Source organism: Pangasianodon hypophthalmus, chromosome 13, assembly GCF_027358585.1.
Source record: "Pangasianodon hypophthalmus isolate fPanHyp1 chromosome 13, fPanHyp1.pri, whole genome shotgun sequence".
Taxonomy (NCBI): domain Eukaryota; kingdom Metazoa; phylum Chordata; class Actinopteri; order Siluriformes; family Pangasiidae; genus Pangasianodon; species Pangasianodon hypophthalmus.
The window spans coordinates 15,949,840-15,970,069 of NC_069722.1; the positions used below are offsets into that span (position 1 = coordinate 15,949,840).

The 20,230-nt window shown below is 39.2% G+C and overlaps 1 long non-coding RNA gene across 4 annotated transcripts in view; it reads right to left on the reverse strand.

The window, feature by feature from the left end:
- The window catches only part of LOC128319805 (uncharacterized), a 70,901-nt gene that overhangs the window by 21,814 nt on the left and 28,857 nt on the right, over positions 1-20,230 (reverse strand). For all 4 annotated transcript variants that reach the window (XR_008303273.1, XR_008303272.1, XR_008303270.1 and 1 more), the window contains one exon: positions 465-550. This is a non-coding gene — a long non-coding RNA (uncharacterized LOC128319805). The remainder of the gene's footprint in view (positions 1-464; positions 551-20,230) is intronic.

Consider the following 20,230-nt stretch of genomic DNA (forward strand, 5'->3'; position numbering starts at 1 on the left):
AAATGTTACTTCACAATTTCCAACTTTGTTAGCAAAAACAATAGTTTGGCCAAGGCCAAATTTGACAAACAGGTTAAAGAGTTAATAGCATTCTGGCTCATAAACATGCAACCAACAGACGTATGAAGTTCAGTGGGGGGCCTGCATTTAAGAGCTAATGCTGTGGAGGCAAGCCATTTAAGGCCTTATGGGATTTTAACATGCAGAAACGTGTGCAATATTCAGCACTCAGCAAAACAATATGTGCAAAAACCTAGAGTTAAGAGTTATGTACAGAAATGCCAATCGCCAAGCTGGAATGCATTACTTAGCAGCATCTCATTTGTACAAAGTGAGCTGGACGCTCTTAGCTTAAATTCATTAACGGTAGCATTTTCAGCTCATTTAAAGAAGCCTATGGCTGAGGTTTACGAGCTACGACTAGAACACTGGAACAGTGCTTTTTGGAAATGTATATTCCTCACCACAAGAAGACATACATCCTCCTCACCGCAAGAATCCACATGAAGCAAGTGAAGGGTGTCTGCTTTCCTGGAATCCACTTCCACAGCTGCAAGAAAAGAAATAGCAATACAACGTCAATTATTTTATTATCTAAAACATATTTGCAGCATCCGGTTACATCAGTGCACATACCATAGTATGGTTTAACTGCTGGACTACACTGGCAGAGTCATTGTATTTTATCGGCTGAACTTTATAGCCGACCGCCTGCTCCTAAGCCTTTTTATTTTAGTCCTGATGCACAACTCGATCTTGTACACCACAACAGCACTGCTCCTTGCATCAAAATAGTGCCAGATGTGCTTTTCTTTTCCATATATTCATTTTTCTTCACTGTCTTCATGTGGATATAGTGCACTATGTATACCTAACGGGTGTCCTAAAAGTCTCCATACATAGATGAGTGTGTGTGCCAGCACCACGTCGGTTGTGCCTTCATCAGTGGATGTTTCCTTCCATTCTTTTTGAATTTGTTAATAATTTTGGCAAAAGTGTCGTGTGTTATGCTTGCCATGTTTCCTGTTAAAGTCCATCGTAACTTTGCGACAGCTTCCTGATCCAGTCATGAGAATGATTTCAATACGTTCTTCTTTTGTCACAGGAATTCTTAAAGGCTATCTGACAAAAAAAAAAAAAAATAAGTATGAAAAATTTTGGAAGACATTTTGATAAAAAGTGTTCATTTCCCCTGTGTATGGAGACTTTTGGGACACCCTGTAGTTTCAGTATGTAAGAATACTAGAGCCTCAAATGCTTAACCACGTACTGGATTACCTGTACACACGCTAATTTCCATAAATGAATACCCCGGAATTTTGCAATCTAATCTAATCTACAGAATCTATAGCAGTTATCACAAGACTTACTACAGACAGGAGTTTTGACAAACCTCCCTGTACTGAGATAAGCACAGAAAACTAGTTTACTCAAAAGTCACTTATAAAGCAGGTGTAAGGGAATTTATTGAATTCTTTCAATAAATGTTCAGTCATTCATTCATTCATTCAACTTCAGTAACTGATCCTGCTCAAGGTCAAAGTGCATCCGGAGTCTATCCCGGGAACACTGGGTGTGAGGTGAAAATACACCCCAAATAGGAAGCCAGTCCATTGCAGGACACTGGCCAATCACATCGATGCTATATATTCAGAGCATGTAGATTAGATTTAAAAACTCTAAAGTATTCCTTTAGGGATTACAGCATCCAATTATTCTCAGGTCCCAAGCTAGGCCAAGTAACCCTTGCTGCAGAACCAAACGTCCAGGGGGTGGAGAAGACTGTGTTTCAGGCTGGATAAGTGTGCTGTTAAGTGTGTTGTAGAGAGTCTTGTGAGTTAAGGGTTAAGGATTAGGATTAGGGGTTGGGGTAGGGTTAGGGTTATAGGAGGAGTTGGATCACATACAGCTCCACCCCCCTGGATTTTTTGGTTCTGCAGCGAGGACTATCAAATATGCTCTACAGATCATGAGTCGATGCTTAAACATTCTAATAAAGAGTTCACTTGCACAGATGTATTTTATAACAGAAGTAAGAAGTGTGATAAGGACAATACAAGCAGCAGATGTGAGGAGTGGAACTCCACATGTGGGGAGCCAGTCTGCTATTTTAGGATCCCTTTCCATAAATAAAGACCCGAGCTCATGCACTGGCACTGAGTATGCAGGGCTACCCAAGACAAAACCCCCCCCCCCCCCAACCCCCAGTCCATGTGACCTCAGTGGCATGGACCACGTCACTCCTGACGAAACGCTAACCTCATAAAACTATACAGTAATCAGACCTCCGGCGAGAGTTTGGAGGCAACTCTGGCTGCAGCCACCGTCCAGAAATGAGTCATTTCATTAGGAAACTCGAATCTCAGCTGAGCCGAGCAAGTTTCCCTTAATGCTGCCACAACGACCATGAAAATACACAGACCTAGGCATTTGGATGCTTGTCCATGAAGAAAGCACCGAGCTTGAATTTGTTTCTGTTAGAAGCAGTAAAAGGGTGTGTGCACGAGTGTGTGAGTAAGCACCTGTGTGTGAGGTAAGGACACACACGGTTGATATCCTGATGAACGTCTTCTTCTTGTGCGTAAATGTAACTAAAACAAACTGATAAACACAGGTGATGTCAAGGATTACATTCAGTGAGAATGCTGGGACGGCGCCGATGACTGCATTCCTCCACCCTTAGCTTGGAGTGATGTCTCAGATGGGTAGAGTGCGTGAAGTGTGTGTGTGTGTGTGTGTGTGTGTAAACCACAGGTAAGGATGGCAGGCTCAGCATGGAATTAGAGAAACCCCCTAGCACAATACCATGCATGATCCATCTATACACTGTTAAACAGACAGACACACACACACACACTCACTCACACATACACAAGTCTGAACATATACATACAGGCCAGGAAGTGCTGGGAACTTTCCCTTATCTCTCCTTTCTATCTTACTACATAAACATGACACGACACCACCATCATTTTTAATAATGAGGTAAAGTGTTTCATCAATGACAGACAAACAACAGTGTCGAGGTTAATATTCAAAACATTAATCAGTGGAGAACAAGACATGACAAGAAGACAGCGAGAGAGCTCCCTCTACAGCAAGGACCACTCTATATCCCTAAAGCACATCATGAATCAGAGACTCACACGTGCTGACATTCAACTGCAGTGAACATTTCAGAGGTGAATCATCCGGTGCAGTAGCTTATTCCTAATTCACTCTGCTGTGAGCTTTTGCATGGGCACTAATTCTTCATTAAAGCAGCTCGTCTGTATGTTAAAGGTGAGGGTCTTTCCTTTAGTGTTAAAAAAAAACACGCATTATTCTATAAATACGATTGTTTGCATGTGAATTGTTCCATGCATACATTCTCGTCCCTGCCTTCAGCTCTTGTACTGAAAAGTTGACGTATTTATTACAAGGATGCATTGATTGGAAGTGGCAACCCGCTGTGCTACAAGAACAAAGTGCAGGAGGATAAAGCCAGCAAAAATCTATAGCAATTAATCACTCTGTAGGTATGTAATGAAAACACCTCAAATATTTTCCTTTACTTATTAAAGAAATAATTAAATAACCCAATTGCTGTAATGAGAATTGAAGTAAATGGACGATTTAGCTATAGTGCAAGCTTCGCTCAATATCAAGTCACTTTTTTCTAAAAAAAAAAAAAAAAAAACTACTCACACGACTCCCTTCCGCACTTCCTCTCAGCTCAAGGCTAAATCTAAATGACGTTTTATCTGTATTGGAACAGTGCCATGGGGCGGCAGGGTCAAATCAAACCGTTCTGCAGGTGTGCTAACTGTGTTATCGGTTACCAATATGCAGATTTACAGCAGCTTAGCTTCCATCTGCATCAAAGCGGTTATGTTTTTTAACAGTGTCTCATTAACAACCTACTATGAAATTTTGTCTCAAGCCATTTTATGTCCAAACTAGACTATGATAAGTAAGTCCTAAGTCCCCTGTTGTCCTAATCTAGCTTGAATGTGTTCACTTTCGAGTAAACTGGGGAAAAAAAAAAAATTCAATCTGTCACAATCTCACCTCCAGCAACTCATATTCAGCTACATTTAAGCAACAACATTCCAGCAAAAGGACACAAAATAATGTTTCTGGGGCCTGTTCCACACTCTCACTGCGCAGCTACAAACTTTACAAGCTCTAACAAGCTTTGGGTGTAATTACAGTGCAAACGAACCACATCGGAGTGACACAGTAGACCGGTAAATTCCTGGTAATGATAAATCGCAATTGTAAAACACTTGCCAAAGCGCCATTGGGTAATTAAGAAAAAATTTACAGTAGGCAGCCAAGAATTAAACATGGCCATACATGCAGAATCTTAGAGCACAGATAAGCTTGTGACCTAAAAAATTATGCAGTGAAGAGGGATAAAAAAAGGAGAGGGGGGAATAGGTGCCTTGCCTTGACCCGTGGTGCTGCGCAATGGCTGCCAAATGCCAGCCATATCTGAGGCAGATTAAGAGCAAGAAAACAGCTACAATTGAGAAGAATAGTAAATAATGAAGAAAAAAAATGGGAGGCATTCTTATTCCTGTGTTGAACTCTTGTGCTAAGAAGTTGCCTCTTTTAATTTGAGGATAAGCAGTCGTGCTACAATAAGACCAAAGTGCACAAAAATCTGGTACACATTTTCATCATGCATTTGAACACTGCATTCAGTTGTTACTATCATATATATATATATATATGTATATATATATATATATATATATATATAGCTAGCAACAGATTTTCCAGACTTCTGGTGCTAATACATTAAAATAACACATGATCTAGCAGGCGTGCTTCAGATCCAGCATGGGCAGCATGTCAACATCTTTCCACTGAAACTCAGCCCCCCAGAAAAGCCCCGAATGGATTGTTTTCATTGTGCTTATTAAAACACAATCCGCACGTGGCTCACCTCCTGATGCTCATTTTTGTGTCAGGTGATCACAGAACACGAGGGCTGGGAGAAAGCATAGCCAGCTTTGCAAAGGTCAGTGCTACAGGTGAAACTGATTAGCAGGCAGACTAGCTTAAGCCACACATGGAGAGAGCAGTAACAATGCTCAGCTGTGCTAAAGTTTGCACCAAAACTATTAGCCACTGCTTCCATCTTCGATCCATCAGCTGTCTTCATTTCTGCATCCAAGTATTTCTAGTATGTCTGGATCTGCTTGGAGCAAATCTAATTTTTGGTGCTCAGTGTGAATGTTGGAAGAAGGGGCTATTAACTAGAAGAAAATGTGGCCCTTTCACTAGAAGAAAACAATCTCCATCTTAAATCAGAGATGGCAACAAATGTAAAGCCACTGTAACCATAAAGTGCAATGCCATGAATTCAATAACAATAAAATCACTGCAGTTTTCTGTCTCTGCTTATGTCACTCGAGAATGTATTGTTCATACTACTGAGCTTTTAAATGGCTTTTTTTTTTCTTTTCGCCTGACACTAGCAGCTCAGCACACCAAAGTTTTGCTCCAATATTTACTCTTCTCAAGTTTGAACAGTGACATGGTGAAACAGTAAAAACAGGACATAGCACTCTCCTGTTTGCTTAAGGACACACAAAGAATTGATAGGCTTAAACCAAAAAAAACAAGAAAACCCACTTCCGAGCAGCATTCTTCCTGTCCGTCAAAAGTCCTGAACCTGCACAACGGCAGAGAAAGGAGGAACACAAGTTCCTTTCGAGAAGCTTTCAGAATAACATAGTTTCGGCTAGCTTAGCTTCATAATTTACAGGAAAGAGTAAAACAGAATACTGCGTGGTTAAAAGAAAGCTCTCAGGAATTCAGGAATTATTGCCTCTTGCTCTAGTTTAGACGGAAATGGCATAAGTAGGCATAGCTGAGGCTATAACAATTAAGATAACTTTCAAACTAATATCTATAATATGTAAAATAAGATCTACTTTTAAAAGAAAACTATGAATATTACCAATTCTGAATGCATGCTGCTTTTGATGTCAGTCAGATACTTCTCTTTTATAGTTAACACTAGATTTATGGTTTACTATTTACTATTTGACCAAGGTGGAATTGTACTATGTACCTCCACCAGAGTGTAGCTAAAATCACATCTATAAAGAGCTATTAGCTGGATGTGTTCACTCCTTTGGAAAACTAAAATATGTTGGTTTTGGTCAAACGTCACACCCATCCGTTTTATCTTTGATGAACATGGATAGGAGACTTCAAGCTCTTTTGATCCTTAGAGAGATTTATTGGGGTGGGGGATGGATTTATATATAACACACACACACACACACACACACACACACAAGTTCTAGCTGCTCAGTGATAAGAGACTGTGATAATTGCATGACAGGTGAGGTTGGCCTATACAACACTGCAGAACCAAGGTTTTGTGAAATTTGAAGGTGATGGTGACAGGCTTTCATAAGAATATGTGCAGTATATTCAGTTCACAGTCTATGCTGTCAGTCACACACACACATCACACATGTTCATGGAAGAAAATATGTCAGCAAATGAGATCAGAAAAACATTTCTAACTCTTTCAACTCTAATTCATATCCAACCTGGCATTACAAGCCAGTACTGGTTCCAGAACCACTGAACACACTGATCAAGAAAAGTACAGTAGATTGTCTTAATAATAATAATAATAATAATAATAATAATAACAATAATAACAATAATAATAATAATAATTATTATTATTATTATTATTATTATTACACATGCGTTAATAGGGTTCCATAGTCTAGCACTATATTCTTTACATGCTTGAAACATAGGACCATTTTATATAAAGGTTGTTTTTTCCAAGGTGAGCACTTCCTTGACACACTCTATAGTGTACAGTGGTTTGTGTGATTTCCAATATGAAAAAGAAAAAAGACTCAGAACAGAAACCTAAAATTTGGGCAGGGTCTAACTGAACCAGAAAATGGCCTAGAGTGACAGGACTTTGATAATATCTGTGGTTTTTGAGGACTAAATAAGCTGTAAGCATCTTGGCTATGTTGTCCTTCCACAACTATATGGGTACTTCTTCTCTGCACTCTAAAAATACTAGACTGAAAACAAACCAAAGCAAACAATATATTATAGCAAATAATCGTCAGTTGTCTAGATCTTAGTATAATAAATATAGATTCATTTGTGTTTGCTGACAGGCTCAGGAAATGTCTGTGATTGGCCATTTACAATGCCAGTCAAATGGCCTCTCCCTGGAAAAAGAGGTGGTTCTAGGCCATAAATGTAAAAAAAAATAAAATAAAATAAAAAAAAAAATGAAATGAAGCATACGTTTCACTGACAAGAACAGGGCCATACCAATGGCGTAATCCTCACACTCCTCAATCCTCAAGTCCATCAGTGACTGATGGAAAATGTAGTTAAACATGAATGTGGAGAAAGTACTCATCTGGGCAGTACTGAATTGTTTCCTGAAATGTTATCAGGCTGTTTTTATCTGTAGAGTTCAAAACCGTGGACTGAACATTTAAGGCCAGAGTTTTGATGCCATGCTGGGTTGTGAGAGCAGTAAGACGCAATTGGCAGAAGAAGACACAAGCTCTAACCAATAATGAGAGAGACACAGACAGACAGACAGAGAGAGAGAGAGAGAGAGAGAGAGAGAGAGAGAGAGAGAGAGAAGTCCATGTTTCCTTGTTCCTTGCTGGATACCTATAAAGAGAAATCAATGTGATTTGTATGTGTTTTGATGAGGCCTTCGCTAAACAGCCTTGGCAAAGGAGGCCCTCTCTATTCATCCCTAAATTTTGTGAGCTGCGCGTCAGTGGGCCTCACATTCGTCACGGCTTCTCACAAAAACCTTTAGCAAAAGGATACCCATTCACTTCATGTGTGTATACCGAAATGACACCATCAGCTCAGTTTGAGCTTACAATAACACTACCACTGAAATGCAATGATGTAATAAAGACACGAAAACATTTTTACAATCTATTTGATTGGTTTGGTTTTGGAAGCTCCACCGCTAACAAGCCGCAAGAACAAACAGGGCAGCATCTATTTATTCCAAAGACCTTTAGAGAAAAGACAAAGCAGCCGGAGATTCTTTTATCACCCGCACTCTGTTAATTTGCCACATTAATAGGAGGGGTCAGCGGGTTCACAAACTTCCCACGCCTCAATTCTCGAGACTCCAGCGAGCTGCAATTCTAGTACAAGAAAATAATATGACGAAAATATCTCCTTTTAGAGTTTTGTCATCTAATCCCTTGGTCTTCTAACAATGCAAAAGTTAAACCACAGACAAACTGTGCTAGTGAAAGGTGAGGCTATAATGTTAAATGTCAGGAGTTTTGACACAATCATCAATGCAATCAGAGGGGAATCCCCAGCCTACAGAGCATGTGCGCATCATACCTCTCCATTGTCAGAGGATGATAAGTGTTCAGTCTGAGAACAAATCAAGGATTGTTTAGTGCTTCCTCAAAAAACTACTGGAAAGTCATAGATTGAGTTTGTCTTGGTTCTGTCATTCATCGCATGCCAGGGATACAGTGACAAACAAAATTCAGCCTAGTGCCACTGTAGAAAACCTAATAGGTGTGAGAAATAGGGCAGTGGTAATGGGACAGCTTTCTACCAAAGGAAACCCTGCCATGTGCTGTTCAACTCCCATGAATTTAAACTGTGTAACCAGGCAGTAGCAGTTCTATTAGAGGGGCCAGTTACATTAGATCTTTTTCTTTTTTAAATATTAAGCCATGTTACTCACTGCATTGCAGGTATTAAGAGGAAAGACAATGTTCAAAATCATTTAACATGGCCAAAGACGTTCAACATATGTACGTGTTCTTTTTCGGTTACATTTTCATTGCAGTCTAGAGTTTCTACGGTTTCTTACAAGCTGATCTAACTAGCAAGCTAAGGTTATACACAAAGTTATACAAATCTGATTTAGAATTACACAACTTAAATAGAACGCTTGGATAGATGGGTTAGTTTTAAAACATGTTGCTCACATTTACTTCTTCTTCTATTGTCTCTATTGTTTTTTTCGCTGTCTTGCTTGTTATTTTTCTAGTTTCATTCAGGCCTTGTTCCACTTCCTTCCAAGAATTATTTTGACCAGAAAATGTGTGTGTGTGTGTTTTTTTTTTTTTTTTTTTTGAGTCCTACTTTGGCACTGTATGATTACAAAAATGTAACCAGGATAAATATGAAATAATGATTTCAGAGTTGACTATTGCCACATTTAGAGTGGCCACAGGGGGGCCAGGCTTGATGTCACAGGGACCCTCCCCAGAACCAGTTATGTAACCAGGAACAAGGAGTTCAGAGTTGTTTTTATTTCTTTTGTTATTTTTCTTTTGCGCCTAGATTTGTTTACTCAATCCAATTTTTGCACATCGTTAGTTATGTGGTGCTAGTGCCCATTCGAGAAAGTGTGTGTCACTAAAACTCAGAGAGAAAGTGGCAGAGACCTCAGTCAGTCAGTGGTTTAGTGGGTGGGGGTGTTTGTTGTTGTCTGAGCCCTCAGTGCCACCACGACTCAGGAGGAACCACAGGCTGGAACACACACTCAAGACCGCACCTTCTCGTTCCCAACGGCCCCTGCCACTCGCGCTTTCAGAGGGGTTTTGGATCATCACGCAACCAGAGCACATGAATGTCTGATGCATCAGAGCGTGTATTGCACGAGCCAGTCAGGATGCACATTTCATAGCCAATTTATATTGAGATTAATATGTGATATATTATAATGTGCCTAAAGCCTTACACATTTTTCTGATCAACTTGAAATATTGACTGGAAATAGAAGCAGGCAGCTACAGATAATCTGTCCCAAATTCTCTAACTCTCTGCAAACCAGTAACAATGTTTTTTTTTCACCCTGGTTCAATTGTATTGTTACAGAATGATACACCAAAATACCTTCACAGTTATTTCTTAAGAAAACATTGTGTCAGATCATTAGGGAAAAATCATAATGGCTGTAAAACCATTTCCATGTGGTGTTTTACCCTGTCTACATCCAATTTAGTCACTGCCAATTCCTGTCCATTAGCCGAGTCTCCCACCTGGAAGTGAGCAGGCTAGAACATGATGGAAGGCATTACTGCTACTCCTGCAACAGCAAAGAACAGCTAAACATGCATGGAGAAGACCATGACCTGCCCTTTAACATATTCATGAGTTTACACATACCCGCTATTGTCTAGTGTCTTGACTGGGAGAAAAATCCTTCCTACTCCAAGAGCAGGGCGAATACATTACTGCTGTGCCACGAGAGACTGAAATCCCTTTTTTTTTTTTTAAAGAAAAACAATGTTGTATCAACACATGACAGTTTAACAAATCTCAGATACAATTTGGCAAAGAAATTATTAGAAGGATTCATTCATCATCCATTTGTCAACGACATGTTGTTGTGCAATTCAAAATAGTACACCCGCTTCATTGGTCAAAGGTCAGACTGTCTAGAATTAGAGCGGAGCTAGATCCCACATGTGACAGATGTAAACACGGTCCTGCAAACTTAATCCATATGTTCTGGACATGTCCAAGACTACATCATTTCTGGCAGTCTATCTTTAATACTTTTTCTAAAATACTATAATAGGAGTCAATCAATCCATCCCCTCTTATTGCCCTATTCGGTGTTATACCACAGGATATGCGTCTAAGCTGTAAAAAGTGCAATATGCTGGTCTTTTGCACTTTGTTGGCCAGGCGACTCATCCTCTTTAGATGGAAAGACCCTCTTCTCCCTGTGTATTCTCACTGGATTAAAGAGGTCATGCAGTATCTTAAACTAGAGAAGATAAGAAGAGATATTCTCTTCAAGGGTCTGTTTTGAAATTTTATGATATTTGGCAGCCTTTCTTGACATTTGTAGAAAAAATGGAAGCAAATAATGTAATCCCATAATATGTTGTAAATCCCTGTATCTTTATTTATTTATTTATTACTCATTTATTTCATTTACTTTATCTTTTTTCAGGTAAATATGTAAGGTGAATGGTTTAACTTAGGCGAGTTGGTCTGGTGGGTGGGTGGATGGGTTGATATGCGGGGTTGATGTTGTTTGTATTTTGTTTGTTCTTTTTATACACTCTGAAAATGTTCAATAAAAAGACCTTGATCAAAAAAATATATATATATACACACATACTAGTAGGCTTTTGGTGTACGCCTTCAGCATTTAGTGTTGCATTAATGATGATGGAGTTACAAATATTTAGATGTTAATAGACAATAGATGTTTTAGACAGCTAAATACATTCTGGAGCATTTAATAGTAAGAACATTAGCTATTTGGGTGTACTGAACATGTTTAACTGAAATATTTGTTAAAAAATAAATAAAGAGTAGTTGTATGTAAGATCATATATATATATATATATATATTACACACACACACACGCACGCACGCACACACACGCACACGCACGCACACGCACGCACACGCACGCACACGCACGCACGCACGCACACACGCACACACGCACACACACGCACACGCACACACACACACAGTATGTGACAACTCATTTTATTTGTAATGAGAATATTGGTCACAATATTAGTCAACAACATGCTGTTTCTTTTGTGTTCCCACAAACAATATCAGAAAAATTGTTTAGGATTGCCAGATTGGGCAGAATCACCCACGCCTGAGCCATCCTTACTCACCTACCTTCCTCTGAATAAAAATTGTCTCAGTGTGGTAGTTATAATTAGTCAAGTTTACATTTGAGATTGGTGTACAATGAACTGCACAATTGCATTGTGTACTTGCACTACTAATTTGTGTCATTATAATGCATGCGGACACCATTGCACATTTCAGAATCAGAAACAATTTATTGCCAGGTACAGTAAAGGACACTCTACAGTACTAAGAATTTGTCTTGATGTCAGGTCCAAACACAGAATCAAAGATATAAAGTCAAGGGGGATACAGAAATGAAGAATACAAAAATAAATGCAACACAATAACAAGGGTAAAACAATACTGAAGTGCAAGAGACCATGGTGCAAGATGAACATGCTATATATAAATATGAAATATGTGAACAGCAGAGATAGAATATATTAAATTAAAAAATATAACTAGTTATGTACAGAAAAAGTGAGTGTACCTGCACACCCTGAACTGAACCCTGAACTGCAATGTGTATGTAATATTTAAATGCTACATAAAGGTCAGAATGAAAATCAACATCTATGTAATGGGACAAAAAGAAAATAAAAATAGGCTTTTTTAATCAAGCACTTGATTTTTTTCTTTAGTTTTGGTTTTTGGCTGTGCCTGTCCTGACTTTTGGTTTCAGCAAAGAATTATTATTTAATTGTATCCCTACTTTAAGGAGACTAATCTGCTTCACTCTTTGGTCTTGTGATGATATTAAATCTCAACATGCTCCATTGAAATAGCTATCAAAGGCAAACATGGAGAGCTGTCAGCACCTCTGACAATGCCATTAACAGCAGCAAGAACAAATTCAGCTGTTGGCTAGCTATTAGGTTAACATTAACATTAGTGTACTTGCCAGCTTGTCTACTATGTTTGTTATCATTGCAAACAGCCTAAAGATCGTGCAGTCATGATCTTTTATAACCTGTCATTAGAAAACAGGTGGGAGTTTGTATGTGGGACTGCTTATGAATATTGCTCTTCAGGATAATTTTGGAAACATCATCAAAAGTCCATCTCAAGCCCTGGCCAGAGATCGACTATAAATTGTGGCAAAATAACAGTGACCTGTATGTACTGTTTTTCCAATATTTCACTGTAAAAGTTATATAAATTGCAGCAAGGCCCAACAAGTTCACTGACTAATATCAGTCTCATCACAGTACATGAAACATTTTTACTTCAACGAAATTTATTTTAATAATCAACCTGTATGTGTTGATCCCTTCCTCTGGTTTGTGTTTCATAACTAATTTCTTCTTAATAACTATCTCAGCAGGCCCATACTTGATCTAACCATTTAGAGGCATACGTATTGCTTCATAGCAATGGCTGTTGTGGATATGCTAAAATACTAGTTTTTTTTTTTTTTGTCTCTCCCTTCAAAAGGGTCTTTTTTTAACTACAAGCTGCTTAAGAAACAGTAAACAACTAAAAAATGAGTGATAAATCCATCACTCCCGCTAGGAAGCGGAGTCAGAAAGTCGGATGAAGATAACAAAAAAGGGGGTTGAGGATTCAAAGCATGTGAAAAAGATACACTCGGGGACTGCGTAATTTTTTTGGCATTAGCGCTGTCCCACTGAAGCGCTGTACTAAGACACCTGTGGGGCAGAGCCCTCAACACACACAGCGGTGGAGCTTAAAAACAGCTGGCTTTCAACTGTCCAGTAATGTACTACCATCTGTCCCCCAAATCCTGCACACTCCCCTTCCTTTGAACCCTTTGAACACACTCCCCTCTGCCTACTTACCATTCAGAACTGAGGGACGAAAGAAAGCTAACCCTTTATCCAGAGGAATGACAATCATATCTGGCCTGCCACTAGGGGACAAGCTGCTAGCAGGGGGAAAGAGTGGCATCAGTGAGACACAATGTCTGTGTCAGCGTGGTTAAGAGGCAGGACGCTGTGGACATGATTCACAGAATCAGCTTCAGCTGTCTTTGTGCTCACTAGTCTGTAAAGTTCCAGTCACACTAGTTTTTTGTTAGCAAAACAATTCAATAGAACTCTAATTCTGCAAACACAACTTTGCTTCACGTTTCTTTGACACGTGTTCACAGCTAATAATACAACCGCTTTGTGTTGACTTTTGAAGGGGCTGTTATTCATATTGCATCATATAAGATCCAACCTAGATGAAAAGCTAATTTTAGTAGTGTGCAGGTGTAAGACTTTATACAATACATCCCAATCTGACAATAAATTACTTTATAAATACAGTGGAAACATGGTACAGTCAACAAAAGCTTTCATTTGGTATGTATGCTATGCATAAACTTAATATACTCAATTTTGTAACTACAACACAAGCTACTCATTCCAAATCCCAATGCCGCGCTACGCACACTGGCCATGGCGCAATCGGCTGTCTGTAGAACAATTGTACTAGGCATGCACGTACGACAGATAATCTTTTCAGAATCAGGAACATACAGGTATGTGGAAATACTGACGAAACCAATGAAAATAAAGTCCAGTACCAAACTGTCATAAGTGCTAGTCACTTTATAGTCACTTTGCTAGCCAGACTCTTACTTTTACAAGACAGTACACCACCCCTCATAGTCAAAATATTGGCCAAAGTTTTTTTGTTGTGGGCAATAAAGCAATGTTCTACAGTACTGTAGTTTTTAGCTACATTTTTAGCCTCGTCAATTTGGTTTCTGGGCCAAAAATAGGACTGGCAGCACACTGGAGTTTTCACTTAGCTAATCAATTTATGATTTGTCCACCCCTGATGTAGGATCTAAATTCATTTAGAAAATCTGAACTGCACTGTTGAATGTTTGCTCAATCTCACGCAAAATCACAACTAAATAGCTAAATACACAAAAATGGTGTACTGTTTTTTTTTTACTGTTGTAAGGAGACCAGCAAATTTCTAGTGTGACTGCAGCTTTAAGCTGTTAGCTGCTAACTGCGGTGGGGTTTCAGAAAGGGTAAGAGTCACTTGCTACCTAAATACCTGCATGGAATAGACACAAGAAAACAATGGCTCGTCTGTGTGCTGGTAAGAAAACTGAAAAGTAAAAGAGTAGTGGGAACAGTGGAAGACGAAATACAACGGGGAAGCGAGTATGCGAGTGCGGTTGGCGTGGTCAGCCAACGGTGGGATCCAGACGGCCTGTTCTCACACCTTTATTGTGTGTGACGGTTCACCGCAAGCCCAGTTCTCCTTCCCTAAAGACCGAGGCAAGTCGGGGACCAAGACAATAGCTCACATTGTTGGGCCACTTTCAGGTATGCTATGGTATGTATGGGTGTCATGTAAACTGCTCACTACAGTCCACACAGCCAGTGATAATCAACAGACAAAGACCTGATAATAATAAACAGGCCATGTTCAATCTTCAGGAGTAAATCTCCATTAACATCAACTGCAAATGTTCTTACATGATAAATAAACAATTTGAAAGTTGAAAATAGCGTCTCCAATAAATTCATCGTGCCAGGCCAAATCTTCGGAAATCACTACACTAGAAAGCAAGAGAATAACTAAACCAATACAGCTTCTAAATACTGATTTCCCTCCGATGCATCACATGCTCTTGTATACATTTTTTTTTTCATAATTCTGAACTACCACACTGTGCTGCACTGCTGTATTCCTGCCTTGAACCCACTCTTTCCCAGGATCCACTGCAACACTGCCCTGGATACTGATCAAGTGGATACTGAAGATGAATGAATAAATGGAAAACCACAGCATTTAGTCAGACAGCTTTTTATAATTTGTGTATTAAACTGTATGCTTACCCTACATGTGCAGGAAGAAGACAATTATGATTACATACTGTATATTTATAGTTTCTTAAAGTTGAAGTGTCAAATACGTTATAAACAGAAAAACTCGTATTTTTGATAAAATCCTTTTTTTTTTTTGGCTGTTCAGCCACAGCAACATTCAACACATTTTCCCAGACTGCCAGACATACATGCACACATAAAGCATATACACATAAAACCTGACAATATATATTAAATAATATAGGTGTGTTTAAAAGTAGTCTGACCACTGTGCAAAAAAAAACCCTAACATTCTTAATATGCTTTTAAAATATCCATATCATACACTCTAAATCAATTGCACATGATAAAGGACATACATTTTAATGTTTTTATCCTCTCCTCTTGGTCACATGGATTTGAAAGAATTTACTGTGAGTTATGTTTGATGGACTTCAGCGAGAGGGAATGCAGTCTTAAACGACAGTCATTGCAGCAGAGAGTTTCTTTACAATATTTTGCTACAAGATCTTTCACAGACGTCTATAGCACTTTATGTAATATGTCTGCTCTCCACAACTCCACGGCTGTGTGGACCTTTCCTTCCATCACCAATCTGTTGTGCAGATTTGTAAGAAAAACAAATGTTGTGCTGCCTTGTGCATTTCTCTCTCTCTCTCTCTCTCTCTCTCTCTCTCTATAGTTCTGTATATAAATCAGTTTTCATCCACCACGTTTGTTACCGATGTGCAGAGAGATCATTTATAAGCAGTGCTCTATCTTTCAGCTCTGATGAATCAAAGCATCTTAATAAGACAACTAAACACTGCAGACATGTTTTGTAAGCTCTGCTAGGAACAACATGGTGAATGGAAGTGCATTCTGTCTATCAGGAGGAATTTATTCCGGTTGGCTCTGTGATGACTTGCCTCGTCTGCAACTTAAGTTCCAAGGCCTCAGTTGCGCTCAGGGGGTTAATAAGGTGAGTATATTTACACTGTAAGTCTTCACTAAGCCCTCTCACTAGTGCTGGCACTCGTGTTCATCCCCCTGTTCTTCCGGTAATTGGTCAAACAGTGCAGGAGATGTCAGATTTATTGCTTATTGTTTTGTGCGAGTGTGAGTGTGTGTGAACACATGCCTGAGGCAAATGCATAGTCATGCCCTCACCTGCAGCAGCCTATCATTACACCCAGCATAGAGCCACCCCCGCACCCGGTCCACAAGCCTTGACACACACACACACACACACACACACACACACACACACACTGATCCAGCTGGAGGGGCCGCACATTTTGTTCCTTGTGCCCTGCCATTCGCACAAACATTATTTCAATTATTGTCTTGTACCAACACCCACCCTGGTAACCGCAAATACCTTTCTGCTATTATCTTTTTCTTTAGGTTGTTGTTTGCAGGTGATGACAGACAACTTTAATATACATAAATCAAAACCTTTTAATTCAGCCTTCTTTCTGTGCAACATGTATGGACCTGTCTTGTAGCTAGACTGATCCTTGAGAAATCTGCAGCACTCCTCTCTTGCAGGAAGTGTGTGTGTGTGTGTGTGTGTGTGTGTGTGTGTGTGTGTGTTTCAAACTTAACCTTCAGGAATTGTTGTTAGAAGGTTGAAGGATCGCTCACTCGACTTTGTAGAAAGCAAATGTCTCCTCTACTTAATTCTTCCTTTTTGAAACTATGCGCAGAATGATGAGCTTCATCCTTGTTTAACTCTGATGAAATCCTCTGTTCCGCAGAGCAGAAGAGTGGGGTCCAGGGACCCCCAGCACTCCATAAAGCATAGCCAGGGGGTCCGTGATTTTTTTTTCATGTAGTCATACGTAATTTAGTTACATTACAATTTATTATCACAACACCATTATCTTATACTTATTCTATTATATTTATTATTATTATAGTTATTAGCCCGTTTGAATGGTCACTTGAATTGGATGATTAAACCTCAATAACTGAAGAAGCCAATAAATAATGTCAACCTGGAGCTAATATGTTCTGTCTGTGAAAAGTTCTAGAATAAAAAGCTCTATGGCACTAATAAATAGACAAAATATTAATGTATACTTTTAAAATAATGTTTATGAAATAAATCTGTACTGAACAGGTCTGTGGAATTTATTTTACAGTAAAAGGCATCCCTGGACACAAAAAAGTTTATATACACAATCCTTATACACAAGGACCTTGCTCTAGAGGTCCTTGTGTATAAGTGTGTGTGTTTGTGTTGGCTAAGGTTGCCATGGTACAGATGCAATACTGCAAAACCATTAGTAATGGAAAATGTTATTTATTAATACATAAAATGTCAATGTGGTCTTGCTTTTTTGGAGTTATCACCAGTTTTTCACAGTTAAACCATTAGCAAACTTAACATGCAGTCAAATCTGGCAGGCTACAGTGTGTTAACACTGACTCCGAAGTCTGACCGGCAGAAGTCCCCAGACATTTCACTCCTCCATCACTTCAATGAATTTTCATCATACTGACCTTATAGAGGTCATTCACAAGTTCAACATATATTTGCAAAAATATTTTGTCCAGGGATGCAAGGAGCATGAAAGAATTTCTGGTGCAGCACAAATGTCCACCCATAGGCAGTAAGGATCAATAGAAACACTGTCCTTTCATAGGTTAAGTAAAATAAAGACACTTTTGTTCCTTTACAGTAGATATAAAGATATAAAACACAACTAAATAGAAAGGTTGGAACAGTGGAAAAAATGTGCTAGAATTTACAGGGCAGTGCTGCCTGGGAAATATTATTTATTATTTCCAATTATCTCCAATAAAGTCATGAGTATTTTTTTCCACTTTAATCCCATTATCCAGCAAAATCTACAGTATGTGTCAGGTGAAAAAAGTATTTTTTTGCTATGGTCACTAAGGGGATGTGACTTCTGAAATCAGAAAACTGTGGAAAAGATTAGTTTTTTATTGTTAACCGAATATCCATTGATTATTTCTTATAAATACGTGAATATAAAAATTAGGCAGAAGGCATACGGCATGGTTAAATACATATCATGTGAACATTACAATGAGATAAGCTGCAGAAAGTGACATAGACTAGGCTACTCTGTTCTGTTTTCAGCAGTGATAATAGAAGCATCAATACCATTTTAGTGTAAACAAGAACAAGTCAGAGTCACTTTCCTGTTTAAAACAATACAACCATTTGTACATTTTCTGCAGCTTTGTACACAGTTCTGTCCCACTGTGTCTTGTACTGTAAAAGCCTTTAAAGAGAAGACGGTTCTTTGATGTGGTGTGCAGAGCCACATGGGCAAATTGTCCCCCACCTGCTATCTTCTGGAAGAAAACTTCCCTGAAGTGTCCCTAGAGCTCAAAGCCACCCACTCAAGCAGATGTTCTTGTAACACAGGTCTGTAAAGCAATGTGGGATCAGGCTGTGGTCATGAATGCTCCACAAGCCCAGACATTAACTGCTCAATGCACTGAGAAAGAAACTGAATAGTGGGATACTGCAGTGCAATTGCAATATCTACTGGGGAGTCGTATACCAACTATACATACTGTACACTCACAGAAAACTTTATTAGAAACACCTCTGTACCTATACATTCATGCAATTATCTAATCAGCCAATTGTGTGGCAGCAGTGCAATGCATAAAACCATGCAGATACAGGCCAGCAGCTTGTTCACATCAACCATCAGTATAGGGAAAAATTGAGATCTCAGTGATTTTGACCTTGGCATGATTGGTGGGGCCAGACAAACTGGTTTGAGTCTTTCTATAACTGCTTACCAAACTGGACCAAGACTGGAAAAATGTAGCCTGGTCTGATGAATCTTCCTGCTGAGGCACACAGATGGTAGGGTCAGAATTTGGTGCCAACAGCATGAATCCATGGACTCAACCTGCCTTGTGTCAACTGTCCAGGCTGGTGGAGGTGGTGTAATGGTGTGGGGAATGTTTTCTTGGCACACTTTAAGCCTGTTAATACCAATCAATCTTTGCTTGAATGCCACAGCTTAGATGAGTATTGTTGCTGACCATGTGCATCCCTTCATGGCCACAATTTACCATCTTCTAATGGCTACTTCGAGCATGATAAAGCACCATGTCGCAAAGCAAACGTCATCTCAAAGTGACTGTATATCAAAATGATACATTAAAACCAAAATACAACTACAGAGCACATGCAGACCATAAAATGATTTGAAACTGCTGTGGCAAGAACAGTTGATCATACCAAAATAGAGTTTTATTTTACAATTTTACTTGAAAAAAAGGTACTGCCATTAAAAAAAACTACACAACCCAATTGGGCACCTATGGGAGATTTTGGACTGATATGTTAGACAGCACTCTCCACTCCCAGAAAATGTTCAGCTATGGGAATATCTTTTGGAAGAATGGTGTTCATTCTTCCAATACAGTTCCAGAAACTTGTAGACTCTACTGTACGTCAAGGTGCATTGAAGTTATTCTGGCAGGTAGTGGTGCTTATTAAGACAGTTTTATGATGATGTTCCTTTAACTTGTCACCTGTCTGCAGAACTTTGAGCACCCTGAGGCTTTCACATGCTCAGTGAGCTTGCAATTAAATTCATGATTTAGCCACTCCTGTACATTATTAATGAGTGTGTAATAATCTTTAAGATCGGGATTCAGAGAAAGATGGAGTAAGCAGATTTGTTAAAATAAAGAGAAATACAAATGAAGTGCATGAGGTCATTGCATCCCAGTCATAGTATGTTATTCATACAGACAGCTTGCTTGCTGTCATTCTCTGTGTGAGGCCTAGCGTTCCTCTGATGTAGGCCCTCAGCGTTTTGGTCATAGCCGATAACTTTGT